Source organism: Dromaius novaehollandiae, chromosome 1 (assembly GCF_036370855.1).
Source record: "Dromaius novaehollandiae isolate bDroNov1 chromosome 1, bDroNov1.hap1, whole genome shotgun sequence".
Classification (NCBI taxonomy): domain Eukaryota; kingdom Metazoa; phylum Chordata; class Aves; order Casuariiformes; family Dromaiidae; genus Dromaius; species Dromaius novaehollandiae.
Window position 1 is genome coordinate 123,599,717 of NC_088098.1, and position 17,742 is coordinate 123,617,458.

Here is a 17,742-nt window from a genome sequence, read left to right on the forward strand (position 1 = left end):
GAGCAAAATCTCGTCATGCAACTGTGCTTTCTGATGCAAATGCAGATAGCGCACACACAAAAAAAAGAGTTTACCAAGGTAGTGTGTATTTGTAAAATAGCCAGTAACCAGTTGGTTAGAATATTAATACAAGAAATGTGATTGTGTTGAAAGCATTACTTTACTTGAATTCAGAGTCCAGCCAAACAAAAAAGTTACTGATGGAGGTGGGCCATAGTGTGTTAGTGAAAATAGTTACAGAGTTAACATCTAACTTCATCTGTATTCATACCTCCCTACTCAGGGGGTTTCTCAGCAGCATTTTAGGTGCCTAACTCAGGGCTAAGGATTTTACCAATTGGTAATGTGCCAGAAGCTAGGTATTTCAGCACAGCTTATTTCTGAGGATCTAGACCATGAGGCCCTACATTCCCACTTTGTAGTACCTTCATTTAAGTATAAATCATCAGAAAGGTTAGTAGACTACTTTTTCTCAGTACAAGACAGAGAATTCCTAAATGACAAAGCAGAGCTGTTCACTGGAGTTCAGAGAAGCATGCTGAGTCTCAATATCTTAGTAGTATCTTGGTGTTAGTAGTGACTTAGGCTTTCAATTTAATATTCATTCACTTGACATCACAACACCCAAATCATACTCCTATGCTGTGCTCCCTCTCCTCCCCCACTCCCCCCCATATTTGAACAATTTGAATGATTTAGGAGATGCTATAAAGGCCTATGTTCAACTCAAAATGTATCCAAAGCTCCACTTCTTTAATAGTAGCAAGAAAAGCTTGAAAATGTGTGCTGGAACTAACACTGCTTGCCAAAGGCTTGCAAATAGTCAAATCACATTTGGAGGAGATACATGCACTGATTCTCATCTCCACCAAAAGAGAGAGAGACTTTCAAACAAGCGTGAGGCTGGCCTCCATCTCTTAGATAAGCCCTGGAAGCCGAACTCAGAAGGAACATGTTCTTAAATTCTTAGGAAGAAAGAAAGAAACGCTGCTCTGTTGTCCTTGTATTTATGAAGTGTTAGCTAGCTTATTAGGTTTTAGTTTGGTTTAAATTCCAAAGTCGTCTGAGAATCTTCAGAACCACTTTGCTACTTTCAGTTCGAAAGCTGTGGACCAATAAAATTCTTACACTGAACAGAGCTCTTTGGATCCCCCCTTTCCCAATATTTTCGCCCCCATTCAACTTCTATTCGGAGGGGTTTTTTTGGCTATTTCTGTATGCTGTGTCAGGTGTTGCTCTGTCATGCTTCAAGGTTTGACCAATCTGTTCAGAGATCTAACATGGTTAATGTGTACAGATACAGACTAGTTTGCCAGAGAGAACCCTATATTTCTAAAAGGTATTTGGCATGCTTGTCGTTCTCAGCAGTTTGAAACTGAGATGCAAGGTTAATGCTCCACTTCTTGAAAAGTAAGGTTAGAAACAGCAGAAGTGAATTTCAGAATTCTCCTTATAAATAAATTTGCATCACCTGATGTCTTGTTGAGCTGAAAAGTAACTCTTAAGATCACTGCAAAGAACTTGACGCAGACAAAAGAATTAGCATCAACGTGAACGCTGGGACTGAAGCCGTCCTCTCCTTTGATGACAAAGCTAGTTGTCATCAAAGCATCCAGGTTCATTAGCAAATGGGACTATCTTGAGCTCATAGGTATAAACTCAAACTCAGGAAAATAATATCGTGTTTCTTGGAACAGGGGAAGGTGACCTCTCCTAGAGCTGCCATAAGACTTGCCATCAAAATTGCTTTTCACAGTCGTCAACTCCAGCATTTGGTGAGGATGTTTTTAGAGATGGTGGTGATCTTACCACTTTTTTTATAAGCCAGAGTGTGGTAGTCCATTGGGAATGTTCACTGCAGAAGTTTAGTGTAAATCTCTTGATAGAAGATCTGATCAGAGGCTTGTTTGCTACGGTAAACACTGTCTAGTGCCACACTTCTGTTTCTAGCAAAGCATGAAGCTCCCTGCTGTAAGTCTCCTGAAGGTTGGAGGCATGAGGCCCAATCTCTTTTTTCCTATGACATGATTGAGGATAAGGCTGAGCAGCAGTCGTGACTGATGAAGACTGGCACCCTGCAAATTCAGAAGATTTATTCTGAAGAGACTTATTCCTTCAAAAAAAGACTTAGTCCTCAAAATGTAAAAGGTTTTGGATTGCTCATATAGAGAACAAGGAGGACCAAATAGACTCGTGACTATTAAAAGATTCTGATGTATATATCTTCTTTAAAAGGGCAGCTCTGGATTTAAACTCAAAAGGGTTACCTGACAGGAATACACTGTGGTTAAATTTAGCCATACCTTATCTTCTGACAGCTCAGGGCATGGAGTTGTCCATGCCTTCTTTATAATTGCCTTTGAACTTCTAAAATGAAGAGAACCTCTTCTTGAACTATCTGAATGGTCTATATACCATCATACAAAAAAGAATTTTTTTTCTAATAGCAGGTACTTTAGTAGGTGGAGCTGAGCTGATGGAAGGATCACACTCTGTTTTCTCTTGACATAGTCTTAGGGGGGGTTCTTGGATAAGTCAGCTACCACTGAGGCATTTTCTCAGACTCATTCTTTGCTGGACAAATCTGACTTTATTTTCTGTGTCCCTAGAGCTCTTGCCTCTCAGAAGGGCAGAGGTTCTCTGCAATGCTTTCATAGTCATATCCAGTATACTGAAAAGCCAGACTTCCTCCATGAAGATTTTCTGAGTCACAGAATCTTTCTAAGGATGACTTCTTTCCTACTATCTTACCTCATCATCAGGGTACCTTCTGTGGTAACTTCAGATTCAGGCTTGCTTCTAAGAATAGCGACTAACAGAGCATCATACTGATGATTATTAACATATTTGATGCAACTTCCAAGTCAGGTACCACGTTTGAATGGGCAATATTTCAGTTTCTACTAGATAGAGCTGAAACTTTACACTCTTATAGCTGATGATACTTGCTAGTCAGTTAAAGAAAGATTCATGCTTTCAGCCCCTGGAAAAACTATGGTTCTTCAAGTTATTTTGGCCATATTAGTTCAAACAGATCTTCCATTCCTGCTTTTTGAAGTTCTCCACAGCTGTAGGCTCTGAGCCCCTAGGGAAGTAGGGGTAACAGCTGCCTCAATCCTTTTACTGTCACAGGAGTATGAAGTAGCACAGGATGCCCATGTCTCTACTGACATAGCTATAAAAAAAAAAAAAGATCTTGCATATGCAGGTATGGAGTCCCCACTATGTAACATCACAGAAGGCCTCTCATGGGTGACAGCAAAAGGAGCTGACCTATGAGAGGTGTGTGACAAGAAGATAATCATGTAATCTTGGATTTATAGGACCAGGTATACATACTGGGGAAAAAAAAAACTAACCCCCCAAAACCCACAAGATGCCATTCTGTGCCTTACAAACTAAAAGTAAAATATACAGTCAACACTTAAATTATTGCCACCTTGCCAAGTTTTAATCAGACTGCCTAAAATATATGACTACTGGGCATATGAGAGAAAGCAGCATAAACTAATGCAACTTGATGATAGGTCAGTGGGGGGGGGGGGGGGCAAGAAATCCCTGTATTTACTCTCGTATTCATTAGTAGTTGTTTTGGCATCCTCTTCCTTAGCTGCTGTTTATTCCAAGATAAAGCAAGAGAGACTAAACCGCTAGGACTAGGCGACCAAGTTTCTTCTTAAATGGGAACAAAAGAACCTGCAGCACTTCATTTTTGTAATTCAGCAGTGGCTGCCACTTTGTCCAGGAGTTCACGATGAAATGATGTACAGCTTTCTCCATTTCCTGTAATGCCTTCATTAAAGGTCTGATGAGTGGTGTGTGATAATCCATGGTATATTTTGACATTTGATAGCAGCTTGCAGTCCAGAAATTTTGGGAAACCTATCTAAAACCAGTTTTGTTTTTTTTCCTCCAAAGCAGACAAAGTCAAATACTTATTTATAAGAAAAAATACATGCGTAGAAGTAATGACTGAAACTAGAAAATGTTTGTTTGAAAAGTGAGTTGTTGATCAACATGATAATAAGGCCTATTGGAAAGACTTTTGGAAATATTTTACTAGCTTTGGGTAGTTAATCTCTATTAGGCTCTCACTAAGCATTTTATGGGAGTAAAAGTGAGCTAATCTAGGAAATGTGTTATTGTCATGAAAGTATTGTTTCTTTATGGAGGTATTTAAAGACTAGTAATTACTAAATGCTCTGGTTATAAACCATATTTAGTATTGCTCTCTTACGCCTTGAATCGTATAGTCATTTTTGTCGTTTGCCCCCTCCTCTGCTTGTTCAGCTTGTTTTTAAAACCTGGGCAGTATCTGAAAGGCTTAATAATTGAATTCTTCTGAAATTTAGGTTGTAATTCATACCCTTGAGAAGTGTGTAGTTATATGTTAAGCTGTAGTTCCATCACTCTGCTATGCGTCAGTAGGAATTATACAAGTCTCCCTTGAGCAGTAGAAACTTCAAAGTAATTGTTCCTTATTTAAAAAGAATAAACAATATGCTAATAGTTCCATGTAACCATAGAAAACCATGAATTCATATACATAACGTACTTAACTATATTTTGAGCTGTTTCATAAAATTCAGAAATGAATTTTGTTAGGTGTTTCCTTGATTTTTCTGTGTAAGAGGGACTGATTTCTTGCATGCCAGCATGAAAAGACTTAGCTATTTGCTTTAGTAATACCAGTAGAAGTAGTGCTTGCTAGGACAGCTACCACTATATCATACTTTTTGCACTCTAAAGATCCCCTAAGTTTATAGTACTTGACAACTTCTGCAAAGAGTTGAAGAAATATGAAAAATTAAATTTCCTGGAAGGGATTCCTTTATGGTGCTTCTGTCAGTGGTTTTTTTCCAGGAAGTTTTGGCAATGTCCATTAATATGTGTTTCAAACATGAACAAGCTTTCATTTATGCAGATGATTTCAGAAGGTAAGTGTCCACACCCCATCTAGGGACTGGATCTGGATGTGATGTACCATCTTCCAAAATAGTCACCTTTTTGACAGAAGATGATGATGAGCAAGTAACTCTGCTCTTCAAAAACACTGCAAAAAAAGTGGGATGCTTGCCTTCAAGACTACTTGGGAATTTTATGTAGCTTTCCAAAAGTTGGTAATAGAAGTACTGTGTTTATATTAATAATATTGTTTTCATTTTCAGACTGACAATTTAAAGTGTCTGCTCTTTAATTTTATAGAACTTGGCAAAGGCTTTGAAGGAAAAAACTTGGTTCAATGGGTAGATATTTATGTATGTATTAATATAAGATGCTAGGTTAATAGCTCTGCAGCTTGCTGGTTTTTCAGCTTGTAAGTAAAAACAAGTAAATAATATTTTAAAAATCGGCTCTGAAGCAGAGTTAAGCATCACTGTCTAAACACTTGAAAGGAGCTGTTCATAATACTCAGCAAACTAGATGACTGGATATTGTGTTTACTTTTGTAAATCCTGGAACAGAATGCAATATTATCCAAGATATATTATTACCTGATATTTTTGTTTTCCATCTAAAGCGGAGAATATGTCTTACTGAGATTGAATTTAGTGCTTTAACTGGCAAATCTTTCTTGAAAGTATCTAAGAAATACATTGTTTTCTAAAGCCTCAGCTGTTGTTTGTGTTGGTTTTTGTTAACATTCTCATGGGCATCTAAACCAGTAAAATCTTCAATAACCAAATGTAAAAGCTATTTTGGTTGGTTTTATTGTCTGAATGTTTCTTATCCATTTCTAACTACATCTACCTATGCAGCTTCTTTTAAAAATCTGTTAATTTAGACAAGTAATAGTACATATGAAATCATGTAGTCATGTACACACAAAGGTTATAAAGGTGCAGACAGAAGCAAGAGCCCTGTGACATATTGGGTACGTCTTGTGGGGAGTTAAGGCTCAAGAAGCTCCATTGTCCACAAATTCAACATAGACAATGACTATTCTCCACCCTTGTCTGGACACAATTCAGGATTCCCTTAGAGCGTGCAGTAAGTCTGAGGGTATTTCAAATAGAATAAAACATGATGCTTAAATCTGAAGACTTTCTGCAGGCCATGTAACTTTTTTCTTTAATTAAAAGCAGTTTAAACATCTCCTCTTATATTTAAGAATTTTATGAAAATAGGGTGGTATCCCATCAATTTGATGCATAGGACTCAAAATAAATAATGAACAATGTCATTCCTGAAGCATGTAAATTTAGTCATCATCCGTGGCTGAAATATGAAACGAGAAATCCTGTAATAAAATGCCAAACTGAAATTTGATTCTTTTTTTCATAAAATTGCTACTACGAAGAGATGGATTCTACTGAAGAGCTCTCTAGTGGTTTGCACTCTACTGTCTCTTCAGCTTATCAGTAAGAACTGGATCAGGCCCCTAAAAAAACCTGAAAATGTTTGGAGGAAACTAGGAAAATAAGCTGTTTCTAACATGAGCTTGACATGTATAAAGTCATAAAACCAAAGTCTGTCACTGCCTTTTGGTATTCTACCTCTCCCATTAGCTGCATTTCACTTGAGCAGATGTACTTGTGTAAAAAGAAAAAACAAAAACAAAAAAACAAACAAACAAACTAGAAAATTGCTAGCTTAGGACTAGAAAATTGCTGGCTTAGGAAGGGTCTGGAAAATTTCCTATGTTGAACTTTCCCCAGGTACGGTTTATCTTCTGTTTGAATGTTTGCAGTTGCGTACTTGCTAGTACACAACTCAGTAATACAAAAAGTCAGTGAGCAGATCTTCTCTAGTGATTTTGTTGTTGTTTGCAAGTCAGGCTGATAGTTATCTATATTTATAAGGGAAGTTTAAACAGTGTTTTTTCCATAGAGATATAGTCCCAAATTGAAAGGTAAGTGATGGGAAGAAAATTACCATTGTGCCCCCAGTATGAGGATGGTTTCTTTTGAGGAGGGGGGCAGCAAAGGACTGCTTCCCTAGGAATGGGCAGTATTTCCAAAGCCTTGTTAAATTTAAATGTTTAAATCAGTACTTTTTCTACCAATTGTAAATATACAAATTTTTACTCTAAGCTGTGGATTTAAGTCTTTGTACAACACAACTAATATTTGTTCGGTCACTGGCTTCTTAACATACTGAAATGGGAAGAAAGTCCCTCTTTTAATATTTCTCCCCCGATTAAAAAAAAAAAAAATTCTGCAGGCCTCATTTAAAATTTCCATGCTTATAAGCATCTAAGTTTAGGACTTTACTAGCCTAGTGTCTCAACAGGTAAACATCTCCATCACAAAAGCATCAATATAATTGGCACTATTGTCAATAAAAGACAGAGAACCTTTGAATGTATGTGGAAACCGAGCTGTCCTCTTCTTCTCATGGGTAGTCTATGCAAAGGTGACAGGGACAGTTAATCTGGAGAAGTTTTTATTAGTGCTGCTCATGCTGTACTTGTTTCCCGTAGGAAAAGGAGGACAAATAATTATAAAATTTAAATACTATTGTCACTAATCATGTCACTATTTTTTTAATAAGTGATTGCATATGAGATTGTCTATGTTTTTATTATGTATCTTCAATGCCGACCCAGCCACCATCATTGAATAATCCCATTTTTAGAACTAATGAAGAGTAATTTATTATTTTAGATTCCTTCTAATGAATAATCTTACCACACTAAGGACTTGATCCTGCAAGTTATAGAATACCATCTAAAGAGATTTTTTGCTCAGCGCTGGCAGGATCAAGTCCCATTTTTAATGGATCAGTTCAGATAAACTTGCAAAATCTGAATGATTATCAGAACTTCTCTATTCAGGAAATTGGGCCCAAATTGGGTTTTCTTGCAGATTCAGTGTTGCTGAGTGATTTCTGTTACATCAGCCCATGATGAAAGTAGCCATCCTGCACTCTTTATGGTTCCATCCCCCCCAAAGCATAGTTGCATGCAACATGCATTATCAATGAAGAACTCTTACGTGCCTGCTGTTAAGTGTCTTTTATGAATGAACTTGTTTCGAATGTGTTTCTCTTCAGGGTTATTAATTTTGCAGTGTAAATGCTAACTGCCAGTGAGCTGGAGGGGGAAAAAACAAGCAAAATGATGGCAATTTTTATCTCCCTGTTGGAGGTTTTTGCCTCAGAATACAGCCATGCACACAGTTGGTTTGTCAGTATACAGGAAATGGAAATCGTGGAAGCAGCTAGAGAACTGGGAACAAGCAGGAGAGGAGGGGAGGGAACCAACTGCATGAGGTGGATTTGACCACTGGTTGAACAGAGTCCTTTTCTGTGGCCGATTGTCACTCATTGCCTAATCATCCTGATAAGTCACTCATTCTCGCTCTTTTTTCCATTGCTGCCAGTTTTTCGCTACTTCCGTAAAACATGCATGTTCTCTTAAAATCACAAAATATCTGGCTAAAAGCAGAAATTATCAGATGTTAACAGCTTTTGTTACAATATTAGTCAAATCAATGACTCTGACAGCACTTTGACAACAGTTTTACAGCTGTGTAACCAACAAGATGACGTCTCAGAAGGTACAGTCACATGACATTTATTCTTTAAGAGCAACCTAGTCTTCAGAAGTTCCCTTCTTAACTGTATTTTTCTCTCACCATCCTTCAGCGTTAACTTACTCTAACTGCATATGGTACCACGCTGGAAACTGAGGCTAAGTCCTTGAAGCAACCTGAGTTTAAAAAAAAAAAAAATCCAGAAGTATGTGAAAGCCACTTTCAGCTATCTTTTATGGTAGTTATTCACATATAATAGATTGTTCTGCAACACATGGAAAAATACTTAGGATTAATATAATTTTAATATGAAATTAAATGCCACAACAGATATAGGGATTATTGTATTATTGGGCAGCATATTGAATTCCGTCAAAATTTTTCCTGTTAATAAACCTTACATTGTTGCTGACTGCTGTCATAGAAGAATCCTGAGATTCTTTTTTAAGGAGGTCCAACCTGTTCATAAGTGGTGCCTCATGAGGTGGTTCACTTATGCATAGAACAGTAAGATGATCACATCTTATGCATAGAACAGTAAGATGATCACATCTTGTGAGGTTAACAGGTTGACTGGAGATTCCTATCACAGGAATAAAAATTAACTTAAAAATTATGTACGCCTGGAACCTCCAAAAGCATAGGAGCTGTTGAAATGACCTACTACTAACTCCTTGCTACCTTTAAATGTTAATTTGGTTGCCAGTTAGACTGCATGTGTAAATTAGGAGAGTTGGACAAATTGCTATTGCTCTTTATCATGAGCTCTATTTTTGTACTGTTCCTGTACTGATGGAGCAGCTGTTGCTATGAATCAAAACCCCTGAGCCACACACAAGCAGGAACCACTCTTCTTTTGAGATAACACTTTTGAATGCTGTTACCTGCACATGCAGCTCTATTCTAATGGAGCATAGTCAAAATGGAACACAGCTCTGCACAGTTAGGCAGGCTAAACAGGAAACAGCATCTACCAAATGATACAGTTGTACATTATACAGGAAAATAACCCACACTAGTCTTCCATTCTAAAGAAGACTCTATTACTAGGGTCTTCTCATTAAATTACTGTACATACAACTCTTTTTTCCATGTACTATCTTCTACAAATCGTGTCATTATGTACAGAAACTTTCAGGAGAGGACTTGGGTCTCCTAATATATTTTAATTCTTAAACTCAGAAATGTGAAGATTATCTTATTAAATTAATCACTTCCTCTTAAGCCCAGCTCTGAGATGCTTCCATGATGCTTATTCAAAGCCATAGGAATCACACTAAGGTGTCAACTAGGGAAGGTGCATAAACTAACATTATATATACAGTAAATACCATAAGGTTAAAAATTAAACTCATAGCTGCTGTCTGCTTTCTTTGCGGCCTTAGTAAGTGGGCTGTGATTTCTGCTCTGCATTAGTGTTCAGAAATAGGTTTTCACCATGAACATATAATTGTTCATATTAGAAGCTTAACTGTTGTATGTGAAATTAGAATCATGCCTGTGGGTATTTAAAATGGAAGAATAATACCAGCTAATGACTTCTGCATAACTAGTAAAATTACATGAGGGAGAATATTTCAGATTTTGCAGATTGGCCAAATTTATATTGATGAGAACTATATATGATTTAGCTCAGGAAGATTTAATGAAACCAAACATATATTGAGGAGACAAAAGTGCACAGGGATATGTGTTACAATGTGTGGAAATTGGTTAATTTTTTGAGAGAGAAGCAAAGTTCTCATGGAAATTTCTGATTATTTTTTCCACAACATTGTTACCCCTTCTATGTAAACAGTTGTAGCCATGGTCTTGCAGATAGCTTTCTTTAGTAGATTAAATTTATCAAACTTGCTGTTTCTTCACAAACACACACATTTGTTTCTTTACCAGGAAGCTAGAGGCATATTTTTTGGACTGCAGAAAGAACTGAATTGTTTTGGAATATAGAGGGAAACTGAAGCAGTTTCTGTTCCAAGTTCCAAGTATTTTCCAGAAACGTATTCCCATTGCTTTTCTGGGTGATTTCAACTTTGTAACGACTTCTGCTACTCCACCTCCTACACACCTACTCCAGAGAATACCCAACTCATCATGTTGTCATTTAGGACCTAGCAAGACAACTCTTGTCTGCATTTATCAGCTTCTGGTTTGCCATGTGGTCTATGGCTTATATGATATGTCTTTCGTTTCAGTTACTCCAAAAAGTACAACTGCTTCTTGCTTTTATCCTGAATACATAGCTTTACTTCATCCTCCAATTTCAACAAAGTTTTGTTTAATCCAAACTGTACAATGCTATAAATAACTTCTTGCTGTGAATGAGGTTTAGCATTTTGGATCTTGATATTAATTGCAAAGAATTGAGAGATTCAGGCTGAAGAGAAGGTCAACATTTTGGACTTTATAGTGAAGACATGGAATCTGAAAAGCTTAGAATATATTCACAGTTGGAGAATTCATAGTAAGATACTCAAGACTTAAAAAGTTTTAGAAAAGAGAGATGTAGATTCAAATGCATTCATGCTCTAATGAACCAAATACAACTTCTGGGAAATCAGTGGATGTATGAGTGCTGCAGTGAATGAGATAAATCTCATCTTGAAAGTCAAACAGTTTATTAAGAGATTGCACCAAGTTCTGCTAGACACACACACACACACGTAGAAATAGTATAAGCTTAATAATGTTATCCATAGAATATCTGAAAGTAAATAGAACAGAGCAACATGTTTTAACCAAACAGCTCACAGAGCAGTCCTCTGATATATCAAAGCTAATTAGGATAGAGTCCAACAATTACAAAAGATATTTAGTTGTAAAGAGATATTCAGCAATGTTTTGTCTTATCTCTTAAGTAGATCATTAAAGGCTTCCTGTTATATTTCTTCATGACTTCTTTTCAGAAAAATCTATGACCCTCTCCCCAGGAGGAGAATGAGACCTACCAGAACAATTTATTTGGCCTACTCTCAGCCACCCTGTTTTCTGAGATACAGCCAGGGAATAATAATAGGCTGAATGAATAGTTCTTGCAATAGTCTGTTCTGATTGTTGTCTGTCCTCATTTTCCTCATCTTGCTACACAACCTAGGTTCAAAAATTGGAGTCGCATTGGATTTATTCACACATGCAGATAACTGCGAAGTACATATTTCAGAAAACCCACCACAGCATCAAGTTCAGCTATGAGTTTTGCCATAGCAACAAGTTTGGTTATCACTGGTATAGCATACTCTCAAGTTCCTGAGAATAGAGAGGAAATAACTGTAACAGTTAATGTAGAAAGGAAGGCCTGGCACCATATGAGGAATTTCTGAAAGTGTTTTTGTCAGTGCCATCTTTAGGTTTCATATGAATTTGTGCATGCCCTAGTGGCCTGATAGTTTGGGGCCCAATTCTTTTACAAAACAACAGCAACCCCTTTTACAGTAAAAGAATGCCAAGATAGAATAGTCTTTCAACTGTTTCTTGAGTAAGTCTCTCTTTCCCTTACATGCAAGAGAAGAGAGGATCCAGATAATAAGCTACCCGAATCCCATACTGGCACCTTAAATATTTCATTGTTTATTTTGCACATACAGATATGAGTATTCTAAAAGACTTTTCAACTGAACCTATTCTCATGCTCACAGTTGGCAATTTTTCATGTCCTTTCTTGCCTTTTTTTCCACAGTCTTCTGATGGAAGTCACTGGATAGTTCTGGTTCTTCTCTCTGCCTTTGGCTTTCTAACCCAAATCTATCTTTCTTTTAGGGGGAAATATGCATGTCCTACAGGTGTGTTCCTCAGGACTTCCTCTTTGTCACTCTAAAATTGATGTCCTGCCCTTTCTCTAAGCAGAAGGAGAAATTGTATAATCTTTCCAGGACAGGTGCTTCATTGCCACTTGACCTGTCTACAGTCCACTGTTCTTAGCTCCTGTCCGTGAGGAGTCTTACTTTTTAATAAAAAGGGTTTGGGTCTAGGAAGGGGTGGAGAACATCCATAGATTTTCCTGTCCCCCCTCCCCCTTTCCCCTTTTATTTCAAGTTAATCTTCATTCAGGAAGCAACTGAATGTAATATATAAAAATCTGAATCTGTTATTTTTCTGAAATCAAGCAAACTTCATCGAAGCTCAAAATCCTGTCAGCTCTAACATTTGCAAGTACACACTAAAGAAAAATATTTTGACATCTAGGCTGTCAGATAATCTGTCAGTAACACTTATATCATTCAGGGAGAGAAATGATAACTTTCAGAGTAATTTATTGGGAAAATAATACACTTATGCAGTGAAATATCCTACTGGATGCTAGAAAAGTTACTTGGCATTTTTGCAGGGGAAGTATTTAGCTTTTGAACATGGCTCATTCTCTGGCAACAACCATAGGAAAGGAAAGACTGGCGCAGAAATCATCAGAGAAAAATGTGTGCCTGAAAACAATGGTAAGTTTGAAATATATTTAGGAAGCATTAGGAATGTCCCACTGCAGGATGTAATGCATACAGAAAAGGAAAGGAATGCTCAAAATCATATTCCCTACAGAAGATGCTAGTGAGGCATAAAGGGTCCTACACATAATGCTTTTTGGTTTGGGGTTTTTTTGTTTTGTTTTTTCACTTGGTGTAATTTCAGAAAAGCTAGAGAAGCTCTTTGCCCTGTTCTTCTATGTCTGGAAGAACTGCACCGTCTTTGGGCAGAGGTGTTTCCTGGCATGATGTAAAGCTCTGTAGAGCCTTCACAACCATTGGTTTTACATCTTCCAATTTTGCTTCACTGACATTTTTCATTTTTCTTGGTGTGTTAAAAAGTAGTCTGATTCTGTGAAGAGATGTCTGAGCATTATGTGTAATGATGGTAGTAATCATTTTCAAAGTGCTCAGAGGACTAAAGCTCAGGTTTTGTCAGCTTGCATATTGCTGTTAGACGGTATCAGTCTGAGGCCACTACATAATGCACCTGATTTTAATCTGACATAATTTGTGCCCCATATTGATTTACACATTAAAAAAAAGCAATAGTTTTGGCTTGTTGTAAAGAAAATAAGGTATTTTTTCAGGCATTGTATCATAAAATTAACTAGGGTAGCGAATTTACTAATTGTTATTGCCATTGCTGGCAATGATGACAATAGAAGCCACGATTTTGCAAGAACAAGCAAGGCCTAGTCACATAGGAAAACTGGCAACTTTAAAGATTCTTCAGCACTTCAAGAAAGATGTTTAGGACATTGGCAATCTCAGCTATCAAGTTCTTAACTCTGCCCCTGTCTCATACAGTCAGCTCAGTCTCACTGGAACGTATCTTTCCCTTGGTGGTTAATGCCAGGAGCACTGCTCCATTGATCTGCTTCTCCCAGAATCTTTTTTTCAGTGCTACTCCTGATGTATGACATGTTTTTCCTTTTCAGATATGCTGAGCCGTTAGCTTCAGTTGATCAAATTCACCCTGAGCTTCATGTGTTCTGAGTCACCCATTGGAAATTACAAAATAAAATGTGTAAGACATGATCTTAGACTGTCACAGCTTACCACATCTATGTCAACCTTGTATTCCGTTGTCATTTTTAGTTAAAAAAGCAACCTATCAGAAATTATTGTGAAACTTTCTTGCTTTATCATTTTCACTTATCTTCAGTGAAACTACAAAATGAAAAACTGTTACCATATTCATCTTTATTTATTCTCCTTATTTGTTCTTCTGTATCTTCCTCTTCCTTTTTGTAAGGCAAAACAGAAAAAGGGGAAGGAAAAGACTGAGGGTGAAAGGAGGAAAGAAAAAGATAGAAGAAAAGCAAAAACAGGGAGAAAATAAAAAGGGTATTTTATTTGTGTTTATTTTATTCTGATATCTTTTTCATGGAAAATTTTAAAACAAAAAAGTTCCCACTTAAACCTGTGGAATAACAGTAATTTTTAAAACAGTAGGGTTTTTTTTAATATAGTTTCTAATGTAAATCAGCATGGCTTCACTGAAGTCAATTGAGGACAAGTTACGAAAACTTGAGCAATTGTGTCTCTAGCTCATAATTAATATGTTTTAAAATACTTCATCTGAATTGACAAGATGTGCATATGGTATCTGCATATGGTATTTGGCCTTCCTTTTTCTCCTTACTATTGTATTTCACTCACAATCTTTTGCATCAGACTTAGATTATCAGCCTTTTTTTGTCAATCAGGTATCCAGCATATTAAAATATTCTATGCAAATTATAATAATAAAATAATTCGTTTTTTATAATAATAAAATAAATAATTATTTTTTTAACTAAAAAAAAATTTCACAAAATCATAGCCAATTTTAAAAGTAAGCAGTTTGAACTTTTTGAACTTTATTATGGATGTGGTCGAGATTTATTTACAGTAAACTCATTTCTATCTCAAATTTCATATATCGGACTTTCCTGCATACAAAGCACACATCAGCCATTAGTATCTAAACAGCATGAGTTACCTTTTCCATGTGGCAACTTGTAAAAAAAATATTTGGGGGCCACACACTTGTGACATTAGATAACATGCAATGTATAGAAAACAGTTATTTGAAAGTATCCTTATCCATACATTGCAAATAAAATGATAAATCATGTTTGCATTGCTACATCACAGTTCGGCTAGTGGTAGCGTCTACACATACTTCAAATTTTACAAATTCAGGTGGTACTGTAGATTTTTCTAAACAGATATACTGAGAGGTTAAATATTTTATTAGAGATCTATGCATCGGAGTGATATGTCAAAAATGACCTGGATATTTTTTGCATTTATCTTTATGCTCTTTGACATTTTTCTTTCCATATTAATTATCTCTAGATCAGAGACCAATTCTAGTTGTACTGAAATCAGTGAAACATCTTCCTTTCACTTCAGTGGGATCAGAAATCAGCTCTCAGAGAACAGGGGAACAATGTTGCTGCCAGCTGAAGCTGATGTAAAACTGTGCTATTGCCAGAAGTGGAAGTCATGTTCTTGCTTCTACTTTTGGCCACATTTCTGACTGCATCCTTGACGCTGGCCTAGCAATCAGATAGCTGTGCAGGAAGCAAGATCAGCTTGCTGATCCGCCTGAAGAATATTACAGGAAAGAAATAATTATTCATCTTGTGATAATTCCTACGGCAAATGGTATCAGCTATTGTTAACATAGTATGGACTCCAAGCTGTAAATCAGCATCCACAAGATACTTAAATTCAATATGATAAGAGGCAAGAGCACAAAATGCAGCACTGCTAAAATATTTTATTTCATGAAAACAATACAAACAGGCTGAGTCTTGTGGAAAAGATGTAAAGGCAGATTATTACTTTCTTCCAATTTAAATAGAGCTGGAAGATGCTGAAGAAAATAATGTTTAAAACACAAAAGACTGAGCAGGATGTAGGGAGAATACCAGGATGAACTAAAAGTAGTTGTTATCAGGCTGGATGGCTATTTAAAGCAGCATTGCAGTGCAGAGGCTTTCAAGCAGAGTTGAGGATCATTAACAGGCCTAACATTTGTACATCATAAAGTACAGTGGATGAAAATAATTTAAAATCCACAAGCATTTTTATTAGTATTTAGTCAATGATGTAGACTCTTTTAATGTTTTATCCATTTTTGTTTGTTGTCAGGCTTGCTAATGTATTAAAAATTTATAGTATCTTCTTTAAAATTATTTCTTGTTCTTTTGCTACAACATCTAGTAGAACAGATAGTCTCACATTTCTGTTCATGTGCCTTTTTAATTTTTTTATGCCATGTCCGTTTTTCTGAAATCAAGAAAACCAAATAAGAAAAAACAATTAATGAACTTTGCAAAAGCTAAGTAGCTTCCTAGTGTAGTGACTAGGGACAAAAAAAGCTTGTTTTTCTCCCCAAATATTCCCATCTAGTCATTCCCAATAGTCATGCAAATATTTGAACTTTATCTCCTTAATTTGCTTTCTTAGGTTTCAAAATCTGTTACTTTCAGCCAAACATAAACTAAAAATGGTTCCAACTGCATATTTAATTAAAACAGAGTATTTTCTTTCTGTTATCTCAACTAAGTGATAAAAAACAGACATTGTAGAGTGAAGGCCAGACTCCAGATTCTGATGTTCCTGAAAATTTTTACTTCAAGAATTCTTATAACTTTTCTATTGTTTTCTTCCTTTTGTATTAATAGACTCTTTGGTGTTTTCTCTTTACAGTAAATGCCAGGAATCCCAAACTATATTTCTCTCAAAGATCATTTTGTACTTGAAATGTTTGTTTGTTCCTTTTTTTAATCCAACCATCTCTGTGGTGTCTTTCTATGGAATTTTCATGGCTTATTTCTTTATTTGATAAATAGTTTTGCATACAATTTTGTATTCCCAGTTATCTATCCTTTGCATAGCTAGTTTTGCAATTATTTCAAAAGAATTAAAAAAAAAACATTGAAAAACTCTCAGTAGACCTTGCCAGTTACATGATTTCTGAACAGGGAATAATAAGATTGTCAATGAAACAAACATGACAGATAAAATATAGCTGGGACTTCAGTGGGACATTTGACACAGTGTCATTCAGTTTCATATTGATTAAGTTAAGATTGCCTGGAATACAGGCACTGCCATCTATTTGAGTTTAATATATAGTCTCTACATACGGAGATACTTGCTACAAGATTTTGAGTCTCTGGAAATCCAGAATTGCAGGCAGGAACTTTCTGGAGGCCAAACTTGCTCCTTTACATACAGCAAGAAGTGATAACACTATTAATTAGACATTGTCCCACTCATAATCATATTCTGCTTATTACTTCAGAGTCTACAGGGTATATCTATACCTTTGTATAGGGAAAGCAAACAAGGGTCAATAGTAATATTTTAGATTGTTTTCATGGTGTGGAAGTGGGTAGCTTAGTTTGAGGTTACCCAGTCCTCAAGAAGGGACCAAGAAGCACACAAAATTTGACATCAGTGAGTATTGCTGCTGACAAGAATTCTAGGAGTGAATAGGGAGGCTGGAGCAAAATTTCAGCTCTATAGTGTGTTTTCTATAAAAAGCTCCCTTTTGATGTCTCTTTCAGTTTCATTCTGCTCATTTTTCATATCAAAGCTAAAACCAGTTGTAATCTGCCTTCCTTTCCCTTCAATTCCTGCATTTCGTGTCAGTTTGCAGCACACTGAATTAACTCCTCCGAATCAGGAGCCGATAACTTGTTGCTTCAGGAGGTGCCTAACCACTGTAATGAAATGTCCTAAAAAATCACAGACCTTTACAGATGACATTTTCATTTGCAATAAGTTGAAGATGGGTTTAGCAAATG

General features: G+C 36.4%; 1 long non-coding RNA gene across 2 annotated transcripts in view; it reads left to right on the forward strand.

Moving 5' to 3' along the window:
* Nucleotides 1-17,742, forward strand: part of LOC112981988 (uncharacterized) — a 35,396-nt gene that overhangs the window by 1,931 nt on the left and 15,723 nt on the right. The window lies entirely within an intron of this gene.